This window comes from Bombina bombina, chromosome 5 (assembly GCF_027579735.1).
Source record: "Bombina bombina isolate aBomBom1 chromosome 5, aBomBom1.pri, whole genome shotgun sequence".
NCBI lineage: Eukaryota > Metazoa > Chordata > Amphibia > Anura > Bombinatoridae > Bombina > Bombina bombina.
The window spans coordinates 674675543-674703176 of record NC_069503.1 but is presented as its reverse complement, the minus strand read 5'-3'; positions in this window follow the sequence as shown (position 1 = coordinate 674703176).

Here is a 27634-nt window from a genome sequence, read left to right as displayed (position 1 = left end):
TTAAAAAAGGGGTTCAGGGAGTCTGTGCTGTTTTCTCTTTCCTCTTGGTTGGTCAGCTGCAGTTTCCTATCCTTAAAGAGACATGAAACACAAAATTATACTTTCATGATTCAGATAAAAAATTAAATTTTAAACAACGCTCCAATTGACTTCTATTATCTAATTTTCTTAATTCTTTAGATATCCTTTGTTGAAGAAATAGCAATGCACATGGGTTTGCTAATCACACAAGGAATTATTGTGCAGCCACCAATCAACCGCTACTGAGCCTATTTAGATATGCATTTCAACAAAGGATATCAAGAAAATTAGATACTATGGCGTCAATTTATTATATTGCGAGCTGACATGATGCGATGTAGCGTACGCTGTCAGCATTTATCATTGCACCAGCAGTTCTTATGAACTGCTGGTGCAATGCCACCCCCTGCCGATTCGGCCGCTAGCAGGGGGTGTCAATCAACCCAATCCTATTAGATCCAGTTGATTTCTGTCCGCCACCTCAGAGCAGGGGGACAGGTTATGGAGCAGCGATCTTTAGACCGCTGCTTTATAACTCTGTATGGAGCTTGATAAATTGACCCCTATAATTAAATTGGAAAGTTGCTTAAAATGGCCTGCTCTTTCTAAATCAGGAAAGAAATTGTTTGGGTTAATGTCTATTTAAAACAAAGGATAAGAAAGCTCACATGTGATAATCAAAGACATTTCCCCTAAGCATCACACAGGACAGCAGATAGGTCCTAAAAATAAGGTGCAGAACCTGTTTTTCATTTCCACCCTCCACCAGCTACATAGGACCTGCATCTTTTAACTTTATTTTACTTTCTGTCACTCCTCTGCAGTATACAGAGGGGCAGTGCATTCAATTGTTACTCTTCTTCTTCCCTTTATGTTCAAATACCAATATGACATTATTAATAAATATAAGGAACAGATGGAGCGACAGAGCAACCAGAATAGTGCCCCTCTGACAGAGCAACCAGAATAGTGCCCCTCTGACAGAGCAACCTGAATAGTGCCCCTCTGACAGAGCAACCAGAATAGTGCCCCTCTGACAGAGCAACCAGAATAGTGCCCCTCTGACAGAGCAACCTGAATAGTGCCCCTCTGACAGAGCAACCAGAATAGTGCCCCTCTGACAGAGCAACCAGAATAGTGCCCCTCTGAAAGAGCAACCAGAATAGTGCCCCTCTGACAGAGCAACCTGAATAGTGCCCCTCTGACAGAGCAACCTGAATAGTGCCCCTCTGACAGAGCAACCAGTATAGTGCCCCTCTGACAGAGCAACCAGAATAGTGCCCCTCTGACAGAGCAACCTGAATAGTGCCCCTCTGACAGAGCAACCAGAATAGTGCCCCTCTGACAGAGCAACAAGAATAGTGCCCCTCTGACAGAGCAACCAGAATAGTGCTCCTCTGACAGAGCAACCAGAATAGTGCCCCTCTGACAGAGCAACCTGAATAGTGCCCCTCTGACAGAGCAACCAGAATAGTGCCCCTCTGACAGAGCAACAAGAATAGTGCCCCTCTGACAGAGCAACCTGAATAGTGCCCCTCTGACAGAGCAACCTGAATAGTGCCCCTCTGACAGAGCAACCAGAATAGTGCCCCTCTGACAGAGCAACCTGAATAGTGCCCCTCTGACAGAGCAACCAGAATAGTGCCCCTCTGACAGAGCAACAAGAATAGTGCCCCTCTGACAGAGCAACCAGAATAGTGCCCCTCTGACAAAGCAACCAGAATAGTGCCCCTCTGACAGAGCAACCTGAATAGTGCCCCTCTGACAGAGCAACCTGAATAGTGCCCCTCTGACAGAGCAACCTGAATAGTGCCCCTCTGACAGAGCAACCTGAATAGTGCCCCTCTGACAGAGCAACCTGAATAGTGCCCCTCTGACAGAGCAACCAGAATAGTGCCCCTCTGACAGAGCAACCTGAATAGTGCCCCTCTGACAGAGCAACCTGAATAGTGCCCCTCTGACAGAGCAACCAGAATAGTGCCCCTCTGACAAAGCAACCAGAATAGTGCCCCTCTGACAAAGCAACCAGAATAGTGCCCCTCTGACAGAGCAACCTGAATAGTGCCCCTCTGACAGAGCAACCTGAATAGTGCCCCTCTGACAGAGCAACCTGAATAGTGCCCCTCTGACAGAGCAACCAGAATAGTGCCCCTCTGACAGAGCAACCAGAATAGTGCCCCTCTGACAGAGCAACCAGAATAGTGCCCCTCTGACAGAGCAACCAGAATAGTGCCCCTCTGACAGAGCAACCAGAATAGTGCCCCTCTGACAGAGCAACCAGAATAGTGCCCCTCTGACAGAGCAACCAGAATAGTGCCCCTCTGACAGAGCAAGGAACAAATTAAGATTAAAACATATGGGAAATAACTGAATTTGGGAGTTTCCCATTATTTTATTTTTCCTGTGCTTATTTCATCCTTTAGCATTTTCATAAATATAGTACTTGCATTAATTATGTCTAATTTTGGAAAAGTGAACATATGTTGTATGCTATCATTATATGCACAACAATAACGGTTAAATATAAAACTCAAAACTATGACTGGTGATTTATAAATGTTTTAAAGATGGAATTGGATAAAATGTTTCTTATCTAAACACCATATGCACAAGGAAAAAATTCTCATATAAAAGTCCAAAATTCTGTCAGCGTAATTTTACTGACTATCGTTAAAACAAAATAATCAGCTGTTTTACATTTTACAAATAAATCCACAATGGGTAATTGTATTATGGGTCTATAATGTTATTTATGAATGTACCATAAGAAATAGACATAAGGTATGCTTCGATGGGGTTTGATGATCCAGTTATCATTTATTATTTGTATACAGAGAAATGCCAAATATATTTTCGTAACAGATAAATATGGGGATATATTAAAATGATTAAAGGGACACTGAACCCAAATTTTTTCTTTTGTAATTCAGAAAGAGCATGCAATTTTAAGCGACTTTCTAATTTACTCCGATTTTCAATTTTTCTTCTTTCTCTTGCTATCATTATTTGAAAAAGAAGGCATCTGAGCTTTTTTTTGGTTTTAGTACTCTGGACAGCACTTTTTTATTGGTGGATACATTTATCCACCAATCAGCAAGGACAACCCAGGTTGTTCACCAAAAATGGGCCGGCATCTAAACTTACATTCTTGCATTTCAAATAAAGATACAAAGAGAATGAAGAAAATTTGATAATAGGAGTAAATTAGAAAGTTGCTTAAAATTTCATGCTCAATCTGAATCACGAAAGAAAATTTTTGGGTACAGTGTCCCTTTAAACACACTGCAAATTTTGTAAATAAAATGTCAGTGGCAAGTTTTCTCTGCTTTAGTAGGTCTGCATTGCATTCTCCAAATAGTGACAGGGAATTTAAAATAATTGCAGCAAACAAGGTTTTAATGTTTTTTTAAAAAAAATTCACACTCTGATGGTTTGTTAACATTATTGTAAATACAAGGTGTTCTATGCCCCTTTTACAATCATCCAACAATATAATAGTATGACACTCATATTCATTGGCACACAAAGAATGGCTTTTGCTGACTATGGCTAGTTATCAAGCTGCAGTTGCAGCTTAGAGTCCTTGGAGTGCGGAGTCCAGGATGATTGACAAGTATGCTCTCAAGCAATTGGTTGAGTCAGAGTAGGGAGCAGGTCGGCACAAGCATTTGCTTATGCAATGTTAAATGTTGGCAGTGTGTGCTACTTACTTGGTTACTCCAAACTGAGGGACAGGTTCCTTAGGGCTAGATTACAAATGGCGTGGTAAATTGGACTCTCGCGATACTGAAAACTTTACTAGAGTTACGTTTTGCGCAAGTCGGGTTGCGCTCATATTTCAAGTTAAAACAAAATATTTTGCGCAAGCGGTAACCCGACTAGCGCAAAAATCATAACTTAAATTATTGTGTGCGCGTGCATGTATTCCCCCATAGAAATCAATGGAGAAAACAAAGTTGAAAAAAAACTAACACCCGACTACTGCGCAAACACGATCGCATTTTCGCATTCCCCATAGAAGTCAATTGAGAGACACCCTAACCTAACACCCATCACACAAACAACATAACATATTCAAATTAGCAAATGTAAAATATTTACAGTAAATACATAGTTGAAATCTTTATTAAATATGAATATTGCATAAATATGTTTTATCTTGCTTTCATCTACTTAATGGCAAATGGCTCTAATGCACTTATGTATATGTCTATATGTGTGTACATATATATATTTATGTGTTTATATGCGTATATAGCCACAAACACAATGAGCCAGCCTAAATTTGCTCTCTTTCTGCATAATAAATACTGTATACCACTAAGGACTTTAAACAGATCAGTATAACCACAATAAACAGGGCTAGGGACTTACTGTTGCACTGACAGCAGACAATGCAAGGTGTGGGTATTAGCCACAACACTACTTTCTGTATTTTTAGTTGCCTCTCACGCTCATTCCCATAGCCATCCGGTTCATACCTGGGATAGGATCCTTGTCCCACGTTCTCCCGAGGACTTATGCAGTAGTGGGGCACCCGCTCCTGCAACCTTTGAAACAGCTGCTGCACGCTGTCTCCAAATCTTTTGTTTGTATTCCCCTTTGCAGTTACTGGAGACTTGGGGTAAACACTGTAATACTCCCCAGCCTCGATCTGGTCCTCTGTCATCACAATCACAGCTCCTGGATCAGTATAGTTGCCTGTTAAAAATTCACTTTATTTGAACTTAAACAATCTCATCGAAATGATGACAGTTCGGTCTTACATGTTTCGGCTAGTAAATATACCGTAATCATATACCTTGCTTAACTACCTACCACCTGTGGCTTTTAAACCACCGTGAGCTAAAACATCACTCCCACTTAACTCTATCCTCAGCAGACTACGTTTAACAGTTAGTACCTATTGAGTATAAATGTATATACAGCTTTAGAGGTTAATCAGCACTTAGCTGATTTTCCCTTTTATGGGTATACATAAATACATTATTATCTTACTTAGTATTAGTATCTTGGGGTATTACAACATATAAGGGATATTTACCCTTTAATAGAAGAAAAAGTTAAGGTGAGGATACTAAGAGTTCAAGTGTAGAAAATATAACACAAATTCTGAGAGGGAAATGGAAACAGGTACTATAAACTGCCATAATGTAACTAAACAGGGGTCCAGATTTTATCCCACGCAGGCCAGTGGTAAACAATTATAACTATTCCAGAAGAGGGTTATGGAAGAGCTGATCCTCTTGAACAGCCAAACAAATATTGAAAATGGTAGGACTAGAAAATGGTTACAGTGATGGAACCACTTTCGACAGTTTATTTGTAGAACATCACAGAGAACCCATTTTTTATCACCTGCCTAAGATACATAAGGGTTTGGGTGATCTAAAAGGGAGACCTCTAGTCTCAGGTCTAGGGTCCGTTCTTGAACCTTTATCTAACTGGGTAGATGATATTTTGCAGCCCCTGGTCCGAAAGTTAGAGATTCATTTAAAAGATACAAAGCATGTACTCAATGTATTCAATTGTTTTAAATGGGAAGATTCATTCAGTTGGTTAACTGTCGATGTGATCTCTTTATATTCTACCATCCCACATAATCTAGGCTTAAGAGCCATTGATTATTTTTTAGATCTGGAAGGTAATTTTGATGGTAACTTTAAAGAGTTCATACTAAACATGATTAAATTCCTTTTAGAGCACAATTATCTAATGTTTGAGGGGGAGTACTATCTACAGAAACAGGGCACTGCCATGGGGGCGCGGTTGTGCCCTCATTTGCCAACCTGTTTATGGGTTGGCTAGAGCACTGCCTTTTTCTGGGAGATAGTAATCCATTCAGAAATTCTATTATCGTTTACAAAAGGTTTCTAGATGATTTGATTGTGGTATGGGATGGAGACAAAGAAAGAGCTGAAATCTTTGTATTATTTTAGAATAGAAATGGGATGGGCATGGATTTTACCTATGAGTGGAATAAGGGAAAGATGAACTATCTTGACCTAGTGCTGATCCCAGAGCATGCCAAAACAGTGAAAAAACAGTGAAAACAGACCTATATAGAAAGCCCATAGCAGGAAATGCCCTACTGCATGCAACCAGTAATCACCCGAGACATGTAGTAAAAGGTATCATCAATGGACAGCTGATGCGGGTGAGATGAAATTGTTCTCAAGCCACTGATTACAAAAAGGCTAAAAATGAGCTAATAGACAGAATGGTGGACAGGGGGTTACCCCAAAAGACACATTAAAGGCAATTAGCTATGATGTGGTTACTATGGATAGAGAACAGCTACTAGTTTCCAAAAAGAAAGTGTCAGAAGACAAGAGACCAATATTTGTTACACAGTATTCTAACCAATACACCAATATATGCAACATCATCAGCAAATATCTAACAATGATGTATGATGATAAAGCTCTCAAAGAGCCAATTGAAGGAGGATGTACAATGCTGGGGAACATACTCTCACCCAGTCTACTAAGAAATAAGGTCACAAATCAAGGAAGTGCTTGGCTACTGACAAATGGAACCTTCGGGTACGGCAATAAAAGGTGCCATGCGTGTGGTTTTATTAAAGAAATTTCAATCACATGTAACTGGTGAAGTTTTTGATGTTAAGTGTTGTATCAACTATGCCACTGAATATGTGGTTTACTTGATAGAATGCTCTGAACACAAAATTAATATATTGGGATGACTACCCGAGACGTGAGAATAAGTATAAGGGAGCACCTTTCATATATTGAGAATGATATTTCTTGCTCCTTCCTAGCAAAGCACTTTATTGATGAACACAATCACGATGTGAGAATGTTTAAGTGGAATGCCATTGAAGTGATAAAAAAGCCATTGAGAGGATGTGAAAGGCTGGATCACCTAAAAAGGCAAGAGGCCTACTGGATTTTTAAATTAAGAACCCAGGTACCATTAGGGTACAACTCTGAAATGACATTATAAACTGTTGGTTCTAGGTAGACCTGATATTCTCTATCTACTAATCTAACCGTTGGTTAAGATGCTTATAAACTGGTATTCATTGACTAAAAATAGCTTGCCACCTATTATAAACTGTTCTGTCATTGCTTTGACTATTTGTTTATTGCTATTTATTTTTTTAAATGTATATATATATATATATATATATATTTACCTAAGATTTATATGCATTTTTCAATTTAGGCCCCTGAGATATTTATAGGAGTTGCAAGTTTGACTGTTGGAATAATATGATTTATATCTATTTAAATATTATGAATGAGAATTGGAGTGTTCTAAAAACTTTTTCTTCTTTTAAAGGGTAAATATCCCTTGTTATATGTTGTAATACCCAATATACTAATACTAAGTAAGATAATAATGTATTTATGTATACCCATAAAAGGGAAAATCAGATAAGAGCTGATTAAATTTAAAGCTGTATATAAATGTATACTCATTTAAATGTATACATTTAACATAGGTACCAAATGTTAAATGTAGTCTGGTGAGGATAGAGTTAAGTGGGAGTGATGTTTTAGCTCACGTTTTTTTTCAAAAGCCACAGGTGGTAGGTAGTTAAGCAAGGTCTATGTGTCACATCGCCCTGGCTTTTGCCAGGGACGCAGCGGTTGCTGCTCTGGCTGTCACCAGGAACGTGGCGGTTCCTGTGAGTGTGCGGCGATGAAGTCATCGCTGCACGTCTATTCCCCTCTCAAGCCGGATCCTTTGAACTCCTTTGCACAAATGGCGCCTTTGTAAGTACATAACTTACATTCACTGCCCAAGTATAGGTGTTACTGTGTGTGCTCCTAGGTGCTTTATTACTTGAATTGCTGGATTGCCTTGATTTTACTGAAGTCTGCTTGTCTGACTACTCTGCCTGTTTAACCCTTGAATTGCTGGATTGCCTTGATATTGCTGAACTCTGCTTGTCTGACTACTCTGCCTGTTTAACCCTTGAATTGCTGGATTGCCTTGATATTACTGTACTCTGCTTGTCTGACTACTCTGCCTGTTTAACTCTTGAATTGCTGGATTGCCTTGATATTACTGAACTCTGCTTGTCTGACTACTCTGCCTGTTTAACCCTTGAATTGCTGGATTGCCTTGATATTGCTGAACTCTGCTTGTCTGACTACTCTGCCTGTATAATCCTTGAATTGCTGGATTGCCTTGATATTGATGAACTCTGCTTGCCTGACTACTCTGCCTGTTTAACCCTTGAATTGCTGGATTGCCTTGATATTGCCAAACTCTGCTTGCCTGACTACTCTGCCTGTTTAACCCTTGAATTGCCGGATTGCCTTATCATTGCTGAACTCTGCATTAGTCAGACTACTCTGCCTGGTTTACCCCTGAACTGCTAAACTGCTGGATTATCTTGTGTTGCTGATCTCTGCCTGTTCCTGACCACTCTATTGGTTTACCCCTGAACTGCTATACTGCTGGATTGCCTTTCTGTTGCCGAACTTTGCCTGTCTCTGACCATTCGCTGCCTTAATCTTATTACCATAAAGGACTACCCTGTGTACCGTGAGTACTGCTTACCTCATTTCTTCCACTCATTTTGTTCTGGGATATTTCCTTTTCCTTTCGCTAGACGTCGGGATAAGAAGACTACTGGCCAAGTTTGGATTGATAGGGAAATATCCCACGAGCATTACACTATGATTACGGCGTATTTACTAGCTGAAACGGGTAAGACCGCACTGTCATCATTTCAATGAGATTGTTTAGGTTCAAATAAAGTGAATTTTTAACAAGCATCCTGGATCTACATTTTCTTTTTGTTGCAAACTTTTTTACGAGCAAGGAGGAGCTCGCTATACTGATCCAGGAGCTGTGAACGTGATGATAGAGGACCAGATCGAGGCTGGGGAGTATTACAGTGTTTACCCCAGGTGTAATGATTGAACAGACTTTATGAATTATGAAACACAACTGCAGAACTGATTAGTAAGTGATTTGAATGTTTCACCCTCTTGGTATAATATCACTATAGCTGTAAGTGATATCAGTTGAAGGTATGAGAGTGATTTAATATGTATAAGTATAACTGAATAACTTGTCCCAAATAGCTTTTCAGTTTCACAGGAAGATGGGGATACAAGTGATTAATTGTGATGGCTGAAGTCTCTGGTTGATTACTTTAGAGAATACCCATACGAGATTAGCGCACAGAAAGATCCAAGTGCATCAAAAGTTCCCAGTTAACGATTCCTCCGAGGAAGGTAAACAGTTCCTTTACCTGTCACTGATGCTGCAGCTAGCAGCGTTCTGGGGAGTAGCGCGGCAGGCCGGGGAGGAGTCACTCGCTGACGCGCTGGTAGATTGACAGCGCAGGATGCTGGCGAGCCCGGTCTTCCGTGGAAAGCGATTGTGCAAAGTAAATCTCAGTTAGACGGCAGGAGACTAATTCATGGAGGGTTCAATGTAGATATCTCTCAGGGGGAGACCAAGACAAAAGGAAGGTAGACGAGCTGTCGTGAAGTGAATCCTCTTACAGAAACGGCAAGTGCCGAAAAGGTTAGGGAATGGAGACAATCTGTTTGCAAAACAAAGTCTTTTCAGTAGGAGAGGAATTGCAACAGAAGTAGTGAGGCTGTAAGGTATTGTAATCCAAGGGAAGCCAGTAAGTTAAGTTTCTTAGGAGGAAATATATGAGCTCAGCATGAGCAGGAGTTACTCTGTCAAAACCAACAAAATACTAAGCACCTGTCGTTGGATGAACAGGTGATTTAAAGGCTCTGTGGGCAGGGCTAGGAGAATGCAGGTAGCTGCTTAAAGGAAAATGCATGCTGTGAAGAACCCTCACACCAGGTACAGACGAAAGGGGAGTACAGATGAAAGATTTGGAGACAGTGTGCAGCAGCTTGTTTCAAAGGTTGGTGGAGCGGATGCCCCACTACTGCATAAGTCCTCGGGAGAACGTGGGACAAGGATCCTATCCCAGGTATGAGCCGATGGCTATGGGAATGAGCGTGAGAGGCAACTAAAAATACAGAAAGTAGTGCTGTGGCTAATACCCACACCTTGCATTGTCTGCTGTCAGTGCAACAGTAAGTCCCTAGCCCTGTTTATTGTGGTTATACTGATCTGTCTAAAGTCCTCAGTGGTATATTTATTATGCAGAAAGAGAGCAAATTTAGGCTGGTTCATTGTGTTTGTGGCTATATACACATATAAACACATAAATATATATATGTACACACATATAAACATATACATAAGTGCATTAGAGCCATTTGCCATTAGGTAGATGAAAGCAAGATAAAACATATTTATGCAATAATCATATTTAATAAAGATTTTAACTATGTATTTGCTGTAAATATTTTACATTTGCTAATTCGAATATGTTATGTTGTTTGTGTGATGGGTGTAAGGTTTTTTTTTTTTTTAAACATTCTCTTGATTGACTTCTATCGGGAATGCGAAAATGCAATCGTGTTTGCGCAATAGTCGGGTGTTTTTTTTCTCCATTGATTTCTATGGGGGAATACATGCACATGTACGCAATAATTTAAGTTAGGATTTTTGCGCTAGTCGGGTTACCGCTTGCGCAAAGTAATTTTTTTTAACTTGAATATGAGCGCTACAACTGCCTCTTTCTCTTTTTTGGTTAGATTCAATTTTGGTGATTCAATATTTTTTTGGCGGTTTAAGAGGATAAACTCTTCCATAACCCTCTTCTGGAATAATTCTAATTGTTTACCACTGGCCTGCGTGAGATAAAATCTAGACCCCTGTTTAATTACATTATGGTAGTTTATAGTACCTGTTTCCATTTCCCTCTCAGAATTTAACGGAATTTGTGTTATATTTTCTACACTGAACTCTTAGTATCCTCACCTTAACCTTTTCTTCTATTAAATGGTAAATATCCCTTGTTATATGTTGTAATACCCAAGATACTAATACTAAGTAAGATAATAATGTATTTATGTATATCCATAAAAGGGAAAATCAGCTAAGTGCTGATTAAACTCTAAAGCTGTACAGGGAGTGCAGAATTATTAGGCAAATGAGTATTTTGACCACATCATCCTCTTTATGCATGTTGTCTTACTCCAAGCTGTATAGGCTCGAAAGCCTACTACCAATTAAGCATATTAGGTGATGTGCATCTCTGTAATGAGAAGGGGTGTGGTCTAATGACATCAACACCCTATATCAGGTGTGCATAATTATTAGGCAACTTCCTTTCCTTTGGCAAAATGGGTCAAAAGAAGGACTTGACAGGCTCAGTAAAGTAAAAAATAGTGAGATATCTTGCAGAGGGATGCAGCACTCTTAAAATTGCAAAGCTTCTGAAGCGTGAACATCGAACAATCAAGCGTTTCATTCAAAATAGTCAACAGGGTCGCAAGAAGCGTGTGGAAAAACCAAGGCGCAAAATAACTGCCCATGAACTGAGAAAAGTCAAGCGTGCAGCTGCCAAGATGCCACTTGCCACCAGTTTGGCCATATTTCAGAGCTGCAACATCACTGGAGTGCCCAAAAGCACAAGGTGTGCAATACTCAGAGACATGGCCAAGGTAAGAAAGGCTGAAAGACGACCACCACTGAACAAGACACACAAGCTGAAACGTCAAGACTGGGCCAAGAAATATCTCAAGACTGATTTTTCTAAGGTTTTATGGACTGATGAAATGAGAGTGAGTCTTGATGGGCCAGATGGATGGGCCTGTGGCTGGATTGGTAAAGGACAGAGAGCTCCAGTCCGACTCAGATGCCAGCAAGGTGGAGGTGGAGTACTGGTTTGGGCTGGTATCATCAAAGATGAGCTTGTGGGGCCTTTTTGGGTTGAGGATGGAGTCAAGCTCAACTCCCAGTCCTACTGCCAGTTTCTGGAAGACACCTTCTTCAAGCAGTGGTACAGGAAGAAGTCTGCATCCTTCAAGAAAAACATGATTTTCATGCAGGACAATGCTCCATCACACGCGTCCAAGTACTCCACAGCGTGGCTGGCAAGAAAGGGTATAAATGAAGAAAATCTAATGACATGGCCTCCTTGTTCACCTGATCTGAACCCCATTGAGAACCTGTGGTCCATCATCAAATGTGAGATTTACAAGGAGGTAAAACAGTACACCTCTCTGAACAGTGTCTGGGAGGCTGTGGTTGCTGCTGCACGCAATGTTGATGGTAAACAGATCAAAACACTGACAGAATCCATGGATGGCAGGCTTTTGAGTGTCCTTGCAAAGAAAGGTGGCTATATTGGTCACTGATTTGTTTTTGTTTTGTTTTTGAATGTCAGAAATGTATATTTGTGAATGTTGAGATGTTATATTGGTTTCACTGGTAAAAATAAATAATTGAAATGGGTATATATTTGTTTTTTGTTAACTTGCCTAATAATTATGCACAGTAATAGTCACCTGCACACACAGATAACCCCCTAAAATAGCTATAACTAAAAACAAACTAAAAACTACTTCCAAAACTATTCAGCTTTGATATTAATGAGTTTTTTGGGTTCATTGAGAACATGGTTGTTGTTCAATAATAAAATGAATCCTCAAAAATACAACTTGCCTAATAATTCTGCACTCCCTGTATATACATTTATACTCAATAGGTACTAACTGTTAAATGTAGTCTGCTGAGGATAGAGTTAAGTGGGAGTGATATTTTAGCTCAGGGTGGTTTAAAAGCCACAGGTGGTAGGTAGTTAAGCAAGGTCTATAATTACGGCTTATTTACTAGCTGAAACGCGTAAGACCGCACTGTCATGATTTCGATGAGATTGTTTAAGTTCAAATAAAGTGAATTTTTAACAAGCAACCTGGATCTGCATCTTCTTTTTATGTGTATATATGTCTGTCAATACATATATACACATATTAATACATTAATATACAATTACACATATATATATATATATATATATATATATATATATATATATATATATATATATATATATACACACCAAAATACAAATACATCATTAGCAATGTATCTGTATGCATCTCAACGTTAAAGTATTTGGCTGCCCGAGATCTTATATCTTTGATCCCTTATAACATTTGTGTGCAATTTTAAAAAAAATATATTTTATTAGGCAGTATTAATTTGAGTTTAACTGTACTTTTTAATGTATTTTTGAAGTGCTTTGTGCAACTTTTTTGTTTCGGAAAACAGTTAAACACAGCTCTGAGATTGCAGTAAGGATTGTAGCATAAATTGCAGTTGCGCAAAAAGGCTTGCAAAAACACGATATTGCTTGTGCACAAACGTGTGCACCTCACTTGTAATCCAGACCTTAGTGGGGAGTCTTGACCACCCAAAGCTTGATAAATAGAGCTGTATATCTCAACGATAAACACTGTACTTGATAAAGGCTTAATATTGTGTTATATGTGTCTGGGAAGTGTTTAATACTGCTCAAATTTTAAATTTTTAAATTTTTATGGGTTCCATCTTCCTCTATATGCAGCTGACAAAATGTAATTTTTGCTTTTTGTTAGGTTAATAAAGGATAAATACAATTGTATGTGTGGCTGATAAAGAGTTACTAGGTTAATACTGCTGTGTAAAAAAGAAAAAGTAGAAATCCGAAATATAAAAGGCAAACTTTATTCAGAGCTTGTTAAAAAATGATCAGCATACATCTAGTGTGTCTGCAATACAAGCTGACGCGTTTCGGCTTCCTGTCATAGTCTTAGCTTGAATGTATGCAGACACGCTGTTCTATTTAAGAATCATACAATGTTGCAATTGGTTAAAAAGAAAGTGACATCACTTGGAAAATTCACACATTTAAGCAATACACTTACTTATTCGACTAACAAGTTGTTACAAATGTAAACCTATTAAACAAATAGCTTGCACCTATATTTTGAGTATTGCGTTAGCCTTAGAAAGCAGTGTTGAGAGGTCCCAACACTGCTTTTTAACGCCCGCTGGTATTTTGAGTCGGGCAGGTACCGGTGTACCGCTCACTTTTTTTCCGCGACTCGAACATACCGCAAATCCACTTATGTCAATTGCATATCCTACCTTTTCAATGGGATTTTCCTAACGCCGGTATTATGAGTCTTGGAAAAAGGGAGCGGCACAGTCTCTCCTGTCAAGACTGTTACCATATTTAAAAGTCAGTAGTTAAGAGTTTTATGGGCTAACGCCGTAACATAAAACTCTTAACTAAAGTGCTAAAAAGTACACTAACACTCATAAACTACCTATTAACCCCTAAACCGAGCCCCCCCGACATCGCAAACACTTAAATAACATTTTTAACCCCTAATCTGCCGACCGGACATCGCCGCCACTTTAATAAATATATTAACCCCTAAACCACCGCACTCCCGCCTTGCAAACACTAGTTACATTTTATTAACCCCTAATCTGCCGTCCCTAACATCACCAACACCTACCTACATTTATTAACCCCTAATCTGCCGCCCCAACGTTGCCGACACTATATTAAATGTATTAACCCCTAAACCTAAGTCTAACCCTAACATCCCCCTAACTTAAATATAATTTTAAAAAATCTAAATAAAATTTCTATCATTTACTACATTATTCCTATTTAAAACTAAATACCTGTAAAATAAACCCTAAGCTAGCTACAATATAACTAATAGTTACATTGTAGCTAGCTTAGGGTTTATTTTTATTTTACAGGCAAGTTTGTATTTATTTTAACTAGGTACAATAGTTATTAAATAGTTTTGCAAACTATTATAAATAGGGAGAAAATAAGGAAAAGTAGTCCTTATAAAAAGATAGTGAATTCAGCACTCTCATATACACATTTAAAGAGACAGAGATATAAATATCTCAAGGTATCAACCTAAGTATTAAGATAAATAGAGCAGAGTGTGGAGCCAGGTGGAAACCCAGAATAAAGACTTGACAATTAGCATGCTTGCAAGGCACTCATAATTTTATTATTTACAAAAAGCAACAAAATTCTTAGTAAAGGTCATGTGACCATAAAGGTAATTTGAAACAAAATTTAATCAAAAATATGAGCTAAAAAGCTAAGTGAGACCTCTCATAGGAAAATAAAGTGTCTAAAAAATGAATGGCTAAATATAATAGTGACAATGCAACACCTCTATTAGAGGACAACCCCAAAAGAAAGAGTAATATGAGGGTAATGTTGTCATAATAATATAATGAGGATCTATGCAGTTCACATAAACATTGAGCCAGAATAATACAATCACAAGAATACTTTAGAATGCATATTTTTCAATTTGGAGTGAAATATAAACACAGGAAAAAGCTTTGCACAATCATATGCAGCATGCAACTATACCAAGTCTTAAAACACAACACCAACATCAGAGGACAGTCCCAAAGTTAAGGGTCAATACTGTCATGATATAAATATAGGATCTATGGGCGCGATCCGATATCGATCGCAGTTTGCGGCGCAAGCGAGGGAACCGGCGTCGCCCGCAGTTTCAGCTCGCAACTCGAGCCATCCCATATAGGTCGCCGTCAGATGCTAACGTGCCGTAAGTCTCACAAACCAGCGATGTCCAGAAATCTGCGTAAGTACAAATTTCTGGCGTCGCCAGTGACTTGCGCCACGTTAGAATCTGCCGGCGCCTATAAAACCTGACTAAAGTCTAAAACACCCGCACTGTCTAACACGCCTCCCTAACATAGCCCGCACTGTCTAACACGCCTCCCTAACATAGCCCGCACTGTCTAACCCTCTATCCGCTATCCCCCCTCACTAGCCTAACAATAAAAAAGCTATTAACCCCTAAACCGCCGCTCCTTTACCCCGCCGCAACCTAATAAAGTTATTAACCCCTAAACCGCCGCTCCCGTACCCCGCCGCCAGCTATATTATATCTATAACCCCCTAAAGTGAGCCCTTAACACCGCCGCCATCTATATTAAAATTATTAACCCCTAATCTAAGCCCCTTACACCGCCGCCATCTCTATTAAAATGATTAACCCCTAATTTAATCTACCTACCCCGCCGCCAGCTATATTATCTATATTAACCCTAAGTATATTATAGTTAATATAGTTATTACATTATATATATTAACTATATTAACCCTAATTATATTAGGGTTAATATAGTTACTATAGTATTTATATTAACTATATTAACTCTATCTAACACTAACACCCCTAACTATATTTATATTAAATTAATCTAATTAATTTATAAACTAAAATATTCCTATTTAAATCTAAATACTTACCTATAAAATAAACCCTAAGATAGCTACAATATAATTAATAATTACATTGTAGCTATGTTAGGGTTAATATTTATTTTACAGGTAAATTGTTAATTATTTTAACTAGGTATAATAGATATTAAATAGTTATTAACTATTTAATATCTACCTAGTTAAAATAATTACCCAATTACCTGTAAAATAAATCCTAACCTAAGTTATAAATACACCTACACTATCAATAAATTAAATAAAGTACAAACATCTATCTAAAAATACAATTAAATTAACTAAACTAAATTACAAAAAAAAACAAACACTAAATTACAAAAAATAAAAAAAAGATTACAAGATTTTTAAGCTAATTACACCTATTCTAAGCCCCCTAATAAAATAATAAACCCCCAAAATAAAAAAAATTCCCTGCCCTATTCTAAATTAAACATATTTCAAAGCTCTTTACCTTACCAGCCCTTAAAAGGGCCTTTTGTGGGGCATGCCCCAAAGAATTCAGCTCTTTTGCATTCAACAAATACAATCCCCACCCCCATTACAACCCACCACCCACATACCCCTATTCTAAACCCACCCAAACCCCCCTTAAAAAAGCCTAACACTACCCCCCTGAAGATCTCCCTACCTTGTCTTCACCACACCGGGCCGAACTCCTGATCCGATCCGGGCGATGTCGTCCTCCAAGCGGCAAAGAAGAATTCTTCCTCCGGCGATGTCATCCTCCAAGCGGCAAAGAAGAATTCTTCCTCCGGCGACGTCTTCCTCCAAGCGGCAGCAAAGTCTTCATTCTTCCGGCGGCATCTTCAATCTTCTTTCTTCGCTCCGCCGCCGCGGAGCATCCATCCCGGCCGACTGCTAAACTTGGAATGAGGTACCTTTAAATGACGTCATCCAAGATGGCGTCCGCCGAATTCCGATTGGCTGATAGGATTCTATCAGCCAATCGGAATTAAGTTAAAAAAATCTGATTGGCTGATTGAATCAGCCAATCAGATTCAAGTTCAATCCGATTGGCTGATCCAATCAGCCAATCAGATTGAGCTCGCATTCTATTGGCTGATCGGAACAGCCAATAGAATGCAAGCTCAATCTGATTGGCTGATTGGATCAGCCAATCGGATTGAACTTGAATCTGATTGGCTGATTCAATCAGCCAATCAGATTTTTTTAACTTAATTCCGATTGGCTGATAGAATCCTATCAGCCAATCGGAATTCGGCGGACGCCATCTTGGATGACGTCATTTAAAGGTACCTCATTCCAAGTTTAGCAGTCGGCCGGGATGGATGCTCCGCGGCGGCGGAGCGAAGAAAGAAGATTGAAGATGCCGCCGGAAGAATGAAGACTTTGCTGCCGCTTGGAGGAAGACGTCGCCGGAGGAAGAATTCTTCTTTGCCGCTTGGAGGATGACATTGCCGGAGGAAGAATTCTTCTTTGCCGCTTGGAGGACGACATCGCCCGGATCGGATCAGGAGTTCGGCCCGGTGTGGTGAAGACAAGGTAGGGAGATCTTCAGGGGGGTAGTGTTAGGCTTTTTTAAGGGGGGTTTGGGTGGGTTTAGAATAGGGGTATGTGGGTGGTGGGTTGTAATGGGGGGGGGGGGATTGTATTTGTTGAATGCAAAAGAGCTGAATTCTTTGGGGCATGCCCCACAAAAGGCCCTTTTAAGGGCTGGTAAGGTAAAGAGCTTTGAAATATGTTTAATTTAGAATAGGGCAGGGAATTTTTTTTATTTTGGGGGTTTATTATTTTATTAGGGGGCTTAGAATAGGTGTAATTAGCTTAAAAATCTTGTAATCTTTTTTTTATTTTTTGTAATTTAGTGTTTGTTTTTTTTTGTAATTTAGTTTAGTTAATTTAATTGTATTTTTAGATAGATGTTTGTACTTTATTTAATTTATTGATAGTGTAGGTGTATTTATAACTTAGGTTAGGATTTATTTTACAGGTAATTGGGTAATTATTTTAACTAGGTAGATATTAAATAGTTAATAACTATTTAATATCTATTATACCTAGTTAAAATAATTAACAATTTACCTGTAAAATAAATATTAACCCTAACATAGCTACAATGTAATTATTAATTATATTGTAGCTATCTTAGGGTTTATTTTATAGGTAAGTATTTAGATTTAAATAGGAATATTTTAGTTTATAAATTAATTAGATTAATTTAATATAAATATAGTTAGGGGTGTTAGTGTTAGATAGAGTTAATATAGTTAATATAAATACTATAGTAACTATATTAACCCTAATATAATTAGGGTTAATATAGTTAATATATATAATGTAATAACTATATTAACTATAATATACTTAGGGTTAATATAGATAATATAGCTGGCGGCGGGGTAGGTAGATTAAATTAGGGGTTAATCATTTTAATAGAGATGGCGGCGGTGTAAGGGGCTTACATTAGGGGTTAATAATATTAATATAGCTGGCGGCGGTATAGGGGGATTAGATTAGGGGTTAATAATTTTTATATAGGTGGCGGCGGTGTAAGGGGTCAGATTAGGGGATAGATAAGGTAGATGGCGGCGGTTTTAGAGGCTCACAGTAGGGGGTTAGTTTATGTAGATGGCGGCGGGGTCCGGGAGCGGCGGTTTAGGGGGTAATAACTTTATTAGGGATTTCGGGGGGGGGGGGATCGCGGTTGACAGGGAGATAGACATTGCGCATGCGTTAGGTGTTAGGTTTATTTTAGCAGATCGCGGTTGACAGGGAGATAGACATTGCGCATGCGTTAGGTGTTAGGTTTTTTTTCTAGTTAGTTTAGGGAGTTACGGGGCTCCAATAGTCAGCGTAAGGCTTCTTACGGCTGCTTTTTGTGGCGAGGTGAAAATGGAGTAAGTTTTCTCCATTTTCGCCACGTAAGTCCTTACGCTGCATATTGGATACCAAACTGCGCGGGTTTGGTATACCTGCCTATGGCCCAAAAAACTGCGGGCGACGGCAGAAATATACGCGCGTAACTTCTAGCTTACGCCGTATATAGGATACCAAATTATCGGATCGACCCCCAGGTGTTTTAAAGATGGATATTGTATAGTAAATTTTGCATAACTTCTGACAAACAGCATATTAGTAAAGCAGCGGCATTTAGCATGAACACATCACAATTTAAAGGAAGTCCTTCCAAATCTGTTGAAAACAGGCATCCACTTGTATTGCGGGAGGAAAAAATGAAGAAAGTTTCCACTGCCTGTAAAGAACAACACAGTCATAGCATGCACTCACAGCCTTTGCGATGTAAATCAAGAACAGAATCCTTGGTAAGAAGCTGCAAATCCGGTGAATGTTCCTGTGTTGCACAAGATGCAAAACAAAGTAATTTTTGTTTCAAATTACCTTTATGGTCACATGACCTTTACTAAGAATTTTGTTGCTTTTTGTAAATAATAAAATTTTGAGTGCCTTGCAAGCATGCTAGTTATCAAGTCTTTATTCTGGGTTTCCACCTGGCTCCACACTCTGCTCTATTTATCTTAATACTTAGGTTGATACCTTGAGATATTTATATCTCTGTCTCTTTAAATGTGTATATGAGAGTGCTGAATTCCCTATCTTTTTATAAGGACTACTTTTCCTTATTTTCTCCCTATTTATAATAGTTTGCAATACTTATATAGGGTCTGCACCTCTAGTTTGATATTACTACACAGAGCTAAAATATTGGTAAATGGCTCCCTTATCTCCATTTGTTATTAAATAGTTATTAACTATTTAATAACTACCTAGCTAAAATAAGTACAAATTTACCTGTAAAATAAAACCTAACCTAAATTACAATTACACCTAACACTACACTATAATTAAATTAATTACCTAAATTAACTACAATTAATTACAATTAAATTTAAAAAACTAAAGTACGGAACCCCCCCCCCCACTAAATTACAGAAAATAATAAAATAATTACAAGTTTTTTAAACTAATTAAACCTAATCTAATCCCCCTAATAAAATAAAAAAGATCCACAAAATAAAAAAATCCCTACCCTATACTAAATTACAAATAGCCCTTAAAAGGGCTTTTTGCGGGGCATTGCCCCAAAGTAATCAGCTCTTTTACCTGTAAAAGAAAATACAATACCCCCCCAACATTAAAAACCACCACCCACACACCCAACCCTACTCTAAAACCCACCCAATCCCCCCTTAATAAAACCTAACACTAACCCCTTGAAAATGACGGTACCTTTAAGTGACGTCATCCAAGATGGCGTCCCTTCAATTCCAATTGGCTGATAGAATTCTATCAGCCAATCGGAATTAAGGTAGAAAAAATCCTATTGGCTGATCCAATCAGCCAATAGGATTGAACTTCAAGGTACCGTCATTTAGTGTTAGTCGTCGGAAGGAAAAGGATGCTTCGCGTCGGATGTCTTGAAGATGGACCCGCTCCGATCTGGATGGATGAAGATAGAAGATGCCGGCTGGATGAAGACTTCTGCCCGTCTGGAGGACCTCTTCTGCTCGGATAGGATGAAGACTTCTGCCCATCTGGAGGACCACTTCGCCCGGCTTCGTTGAGGATTTCTGCCCGGTTGGGTGAAGATGTCTCAAGGTAGGGTGATCTTTAAGGGGTTAGTGTTAGGTTTTATTAAGGGGGGATTGGGTGGGTTTTGGAGTAGGGTTGGGTGTATGGGTGGTGGGTTTTAATGTGGGGGGTATTGTATTTTCTTTTACAGGTAAAAGAGCTGATTACTTTGGGGCAATGCCCTGCAAAAAGCCCTTTTAAGGGCTATTTGTAATTTAGTATAGGGTAGGGATTTTCTTTTTTTTGGGGGGCTTTTTTTATTTTATTAGGGGGATTAGATTAGGTGTAATTAGTTTAAAAAACTTGTAATTATTTTATTATTTTCTGTAATTTAGTGTTTTTTTCCCGTACTTTAGTTTATTTAATTTAATTGTAATTAATTGTAGTTAATTTAGGTAATTAATTAAATTATAGTGTAGTGTTAGGTGTAATTGAAACTTAGATTAGGTTTTACTTTACAGGTACATTTGTACTTATTTTAGCTAGGTAGTTAGTAAATAGTTAATATCTATTTAATAACTATTGTACCTAGTTAAAATAAATACAAAGTTGCCTGTAAAATAAAAATAAACCCTAAACTAGCTACAATGTAACTATTAGCTATATTGTAGCTATCTTAGGGTTTATTTTATAGGTAAGTATTTAGTTTTAAATAGGAATAATGTAGTTAATAATAGTAATTTTATTTAGATTTATTTAAATTATATTTAAGTTAGGGGGTTAGGTTTAGGGTTAGACTTAGATTTAGGGGTTAATAACTTTATTATAGTGGCGGCGACGTTGGGGGCGGCAGATTAGGGGTTAATAATTGTAGGTAGGTTGCAACGACATTGGGGGCGGCAGATTAGGGGTTAATAACTATAATGTAGGTGGCGGCGATGTTGGGGGCGACAGATTAGGGGTTCGTAAGTATAATGTAGGTGGCGGCGGTGTTCTGGAGTGGCAGATTAGGGTTTAATAATATAATGTAGGTTGCAGCAATGTCGGGGGTGGCAGAATAGGGGTTAATAAGTGTAAGATTAGGGGTGTTTAGACTCGGGATTCATGTTAGGGTGTTAGGTGTAGATATAAAAAGTATTTTCCCATAGGAATGGGGCTGCGTTTGGAGCTGAACGCTGCTTTTTTGCTGGTGTTCCGCCGGATCTGCCCCATTGATTCCTATGGGGAAATCGTGCATGAGCATTTTTAGCCAGCTCACCGCTACCGTAAGTTGCGCTGGTATTGAAGTGAGATGTGGAGCTAAATTTTGCTCTCCGCTCACTTTTCTGCGGCTAATGCCGGGTTTCAGAAAACTCGTAATACCAGCATTGTTTGTAGGTGAGTGGTGAGCTTAAACTGCTCGTTAGCACCGCAAGCCTTACCGACAAAAACTCGTAATCTAGCCGTTAGACTTTACACATTATTGTGTATATTCTCTTTACACTCCATTAATAATTTTGATGGGTGATCCTTGATAAAAATCTTTACTCTGCTAAAAAAATTAACCGTACTTAGGAAAAACAAATTAACCGTGATTAAGAGTGTATTTAAATGCAAATTTCAATCTGTGCAAACCTTTTAGATACAACAGAGACCACATTACTTTCAAACTTCCATAATAACTATATCATGATCTCATTAAAAATTACATTGTATCACAGGTTATATTCTTTTTGTCCAACACTCTAGTTTGATATCTTGATCAATTCAGATTCTATGTTCTTTATATCATAGAGCAGAAACAAACAATATCAATATAATCTATGATTTGTTGTATAGGTATTTACATTAGATGGGAAAAATTATCCTAGAGTTTGAATAGATAGATTTGTTTTTATTTTTTATATATATTAATATATATATATTAATATCTTTATGTTTTTATGCCATATAATCAGAACAATGGAGGAGGGGGCATTTATTTGTTATTTATTTATATATTTATTATTAATGAATATTGATTAGTAATGAATATCACAAATCAGTACCAAAAATTTTAGTAGGTCATACTCTCTATCATACTCAAAATCCGGTTTGGCGCCCTTGGGAGCCGGATTTACCGCACAGCTTTTGGCTAAGAGGTGAAAACATCACATCATAGCAAAACAGCAATCTGCCGTGGGCTGCCTTAGCAGTTCAGAGAGGCGATGGCTTGAAACAAATAAAGGAGTATGTTATACTTCATGAATGAATGTCCCATTTATTTGTTTCAATAGTCAATCCTAGCGTTTCACAAATGCTAGGGTTGACTTTCACTTTGAAGATACTGACTTAAAAGAATCACATAGTTCAAGTAGATTTTTTGGCCACAATTTCTGGCAGCAAGTCCTTTTTTTACCTAAAGGTGCTGAGATCTGGTGATTTTGCTGGCCGTTAAAGTAATCTGAATTTACTTTCATGTTTGTGAAACTAGCTGGAGATGGTCCTCATTGTTTGGAAGTATCCAACAGCATTGCTTTGTTTGTTAAATAATGCACTGCCTATAGTATAGCTAAATATTTTTTTTTCGGACGGTGAATAGATGACACAAATATGATTTCACCAATTGGTAAGGTCACGTGATTAAAATGGGAGGTGTTGGTTTCATTCACAGTCAAGAAGTATACAACTTAATTGGTGGGTGTGATTTCTTTGATAAAGGTATATAACCTACATGGTGTCATATTCACGTGACATGTGGATCTCTCTGGAATCATATTTATTATTGTTATGTATTTAAAAAATAAGATGTCGTTTCTCTTCTTTTTTTTGTATGAGCTCAGAATTTGGGACAACTGTTAAGTAAGAGTGTCATGGGAAATAGTATAATTTATACCATTTGATCATTATGATTATGGGATTTCACTTGAGTGCATTTATATTGATTTTAATGTCTCCAAATGGTGGTCTTTCAAAAAGGGTAAGCATTAAGTTTTTTCTTATTTTGAATTGTTTATAAGATATTTGTTGTGTGTTATCCTGCTTGTTATAATACATAAAGGTGTGGTGAAGACATAACTTCAAATAAGGATTTGATTGGGCTAAGTCCTTTTCTCATAATCTTAGGGTTGATCTGATGAAACAGCCAGAGGGCTGAGAAACTTATAGCGGTATCTGCACATGGTGCGGTTTTTAATGTTTTAAGTCAAAATAAATGTTATCATCGTTACCCTGAGAGATTCAAGATCTTTTATTAAGAGATTCCACATCCTTCATTCTGTGTGTGTTTATCTGTCCTCTTAGGAGGATCTTTTGTATCCGGTTGCCTGGAATTAGTGTGCAGAAACACTGCAATATATTTGCAGGCTCTTAACAGGACGCTTGAGTGCTGCCTCATTTGTGAGTATATTGAATATATTGAGAAGCCTGCTGTCCTATTTTTCCAGCTTGGTAGCACTGGTCTGCACAAGGATGCATCTTTTCTCTCTCTTTTTCTTGTATGTAAACTTTTTGACCCTTCTTTGACTGTGAATGGGGGATATAAGAAGAGTGCAGCTCCTTGGCCACATATAGGACTTGGCGGACTGTCAAGAACATACAAGTACTTTGCATTGCTGGAACTATCATACATGCAAACTATTATATACTCACATTGTGTATTTGTGATATATATATACTGTATATATATTTCTATTAGGTTTTAATATTGTTATATTTTGTGTATATTTCACAAAAACAATTGGTGTTAGGTTTTGGTGCCCCCTAGAATTAGGGAAAAATTATATATTTTCTTATTGTGTGTTTTATAAAGTAATTTAGAGCAAGAGAGGTTGATCTTATTGAGAGAGTACACCCAAGCTAATGTGCCCATAGTAACTTTGAGCAGTAGATCATTTTATTTTAAGATATTTTATAAAACAATAGAATTAGTAACAATAAATAATAACAAAATAAGGCACCTTTATATTGGTGTCATTGGGTATTTTTTTTAAAGAAAACAAGGTATCTTTTTAAATAGCAAAACTACTCCCTTTCCATTTATGTCATTGGGCATATTTCTTTAAGAATAAAGGCCCATTTATAATTAGTGTTATTGGGTATATTTCTTTAAAAACAATAGAAACATTTTCATTTCTATCAGTGGGTATTATAGACCCCGTTTTCATTGATGTCAATTGATACATTTATTTAAACGCAAAGGCCCCCTTTTCATTAGAGTTATTGATTATATTCCTTTAAAAACTCCTCCTTTTAATTAGAGCAAGTAGGTATATTTCTGTAAATAAAAATGACCCTTTTCATTGGTGTTACTGAGTCTATTTCTTTAAAAACTAAAATGCACACTGAAATTTGATGGTTTCAGTGGGCATATTTCTTTGAACCCAAAAGCCCCCTTTTCATTTGTGTCATTGAATACATTTATTTATTTTTAAAAAGTTTAATTTTCATTGGATAAATTGGGTATATTTCTTCAAAAACTAAAATGGCTTCATTTTCATTGTTATCACTAAGTATATTTCTTTAACTTTCATTGATCTCAGAGGATACACTTCTTCCTTATTTTTATATCTGGATCTACTCAAAAGGACTAACAATCCTGATAAAAATACAAAATTAAATGTTTTAATCTTTTAATTTAATTTTTATTCAGTTTTAGAAAGTAAGGTAACACTTGGGGACACGCAGGACCCCTGTTCAAACATAAACAGACAAAAAAGAACGAACACGCAGGTCCGGTTGCAATAGCTGTCAAAACATTGATACTACATAAGTAAATTGCAGGGATTTGTGGTGAAAATAATTCACCAAGATTGAACCCTAGCGTGGGTGCAGAATATGGGGGGGAGAGGTGATGTTTACAAATTTAATTTAATGTTCCAAGAGCAGTGAATATTGTTACCTCATTTTATAACATTTCTATGAGATTGTTCATAATTTCTATCTGTGTTTTTGCTTTTCAATTAGATGGTTAAAACATCATAGCAACTAAAAAACAGGTAGATAACAAAATCCATGAACACACAACAAAAGCAAAAAAGCAAAAAAAGAATATACAGCACATTCAAAGGTACAAGAACATAACATTCACTGGCTTCCATTGCCTTATAAACAGGGTGACAAATAGCAATTGCATTGAGTATAAATCAAATAATTTGATATAACTCATTACTTTATCGAAAGAAAAGAAAGAAAAGAAAAAAGGGAAAAAAGGGGGGGGGGAATGGTAATTTTCTGCCTGTGACCTCCCCCGCTCCTCTCCGCAAATGTAGCATCAAATGGTGAAGATGTTGATTGAGATTGTTAATTATAGGTTGGATTCTAGGGTTTGGAGAGGGGCTAAGAGCTGTCATTGAGTATTATTCTCATAAAGTTTAAAAAAACAGAGTAATTTCCTACAGTATTTATTGATTCAAGTTTCTGGGCAGGTAGAGCTATCAAACTGTTCTATTATTGCTTGTGTTTAAAGTAGGTACATTAGATTATTGATGGTTGGTTCTTTTCTACTCTTCTAGTTCTTAAGTATAAGATACCTCCCTCCTAAAATAGTTATATTAATAAAATCGGTGTTATTCCATCTATTTTCCTTATCATAAAAAAGCAAGATATGCCTTTTCTCAAGTTTGATGTTATTTCTTAAAACCTTACTTAACCAGAACTTAGTAAGCTGCCAATTTTTTTGATAAACCAAAACATATGGATCAGATCGGCTTCAGAGAAGTTGCAGCGTGGGCAATTGTTTTGGATTTTAGGGTACCATTTATTTAAATTAGCTTGTATAATATCCGGTTGATTAGTTTACTGTGTGATTCACGCCAGGCTGCAGAGAGAGTAGCTTTCTCCACATTCAGGATACTATGTTTCAAAGAGTCATCCCCTACTGCCTCTAGATCTTGGTGCCATCTTATGCAAATTTTTTGTGTATTATTTTCTCCTAGAGTAGAGAGTAACAATTTATACCAAAAATTAATAGACTGATTACCTGCTTTAAATAGGGAAATACACATCTGCACCCCTGAGTGTGTCCAAGAGAAATTAAATTATTTTGTGATCTCGATAAACCAGTGTCGAACTTGAAGATAGGCATAGAAGTCTAAGTTTGAGAGGTCCACAGGTCATACTTTCATAAAGTATCGAATGGAAGACACTCTAGAAGAGTCTATTTCGTTAAATTGACTTAAGTACACTAGTCCTTTATTTGCCCATCAATTAAACTGTTTGTTATTGATGCCTGCGATAAACCGAGGGTTGCCTGTAATAAGCAGTAAGTCCGATATGTAAAGGTCAATTGTTAATAAGTACCGTATATGCTGCCATGCTTTAATAATGTAGTATATGGTGTACTTCTTAATTTTAGTGGGGATGAACTTGTTTGGACAGTGAAATAGGGCTGGCAAGGAGAACGGGTATATTAACTTTATTTCCACCTCTAAGTAAGCAATATAGTCGACCTTGGTAAGCCAGTCCATAGCAACTTTTGCTAAGCATACACTATTATATATGTTAAGGGAGGGGAGCGCTAGTCCCCCAAATTGTCTTAGCTGAATTATTTTATCCAGGGCTAAGCGATTTCTACCGGACCCCCAAAGGAACAATCTAAAAAGACTATTGAGGTAGTTAACATCGTTTTTTGTTGAATATTCTGCATTAAGTATAGTAATTTCGGTAATATGATCATTTAAATTAAATTTACTTTTGCAGTTATTGATAAGGGTAGGCGTGACCAATTAGTCAAATCCTATTTAATTTTAATGATCAGAGGACAATAGTTTATTTTATACCAGAGTTTAGGGTTAGTACAGATATTGATCCCTAAGAATGTAATGTGATTTAGTATTGTTTTAAAAGGGGACTTATTGTACATTTGTTATGCAGAGACTTACTAATCCAGAGGATTTCGATTTGGTAGCATTAACTTGATAACTGGTAAAGGAGCCAAACTCCCGAACCAGCTTCAAAATAGTTGGAATTTCTATTTGCCTGTTTCGGAGAATGAGT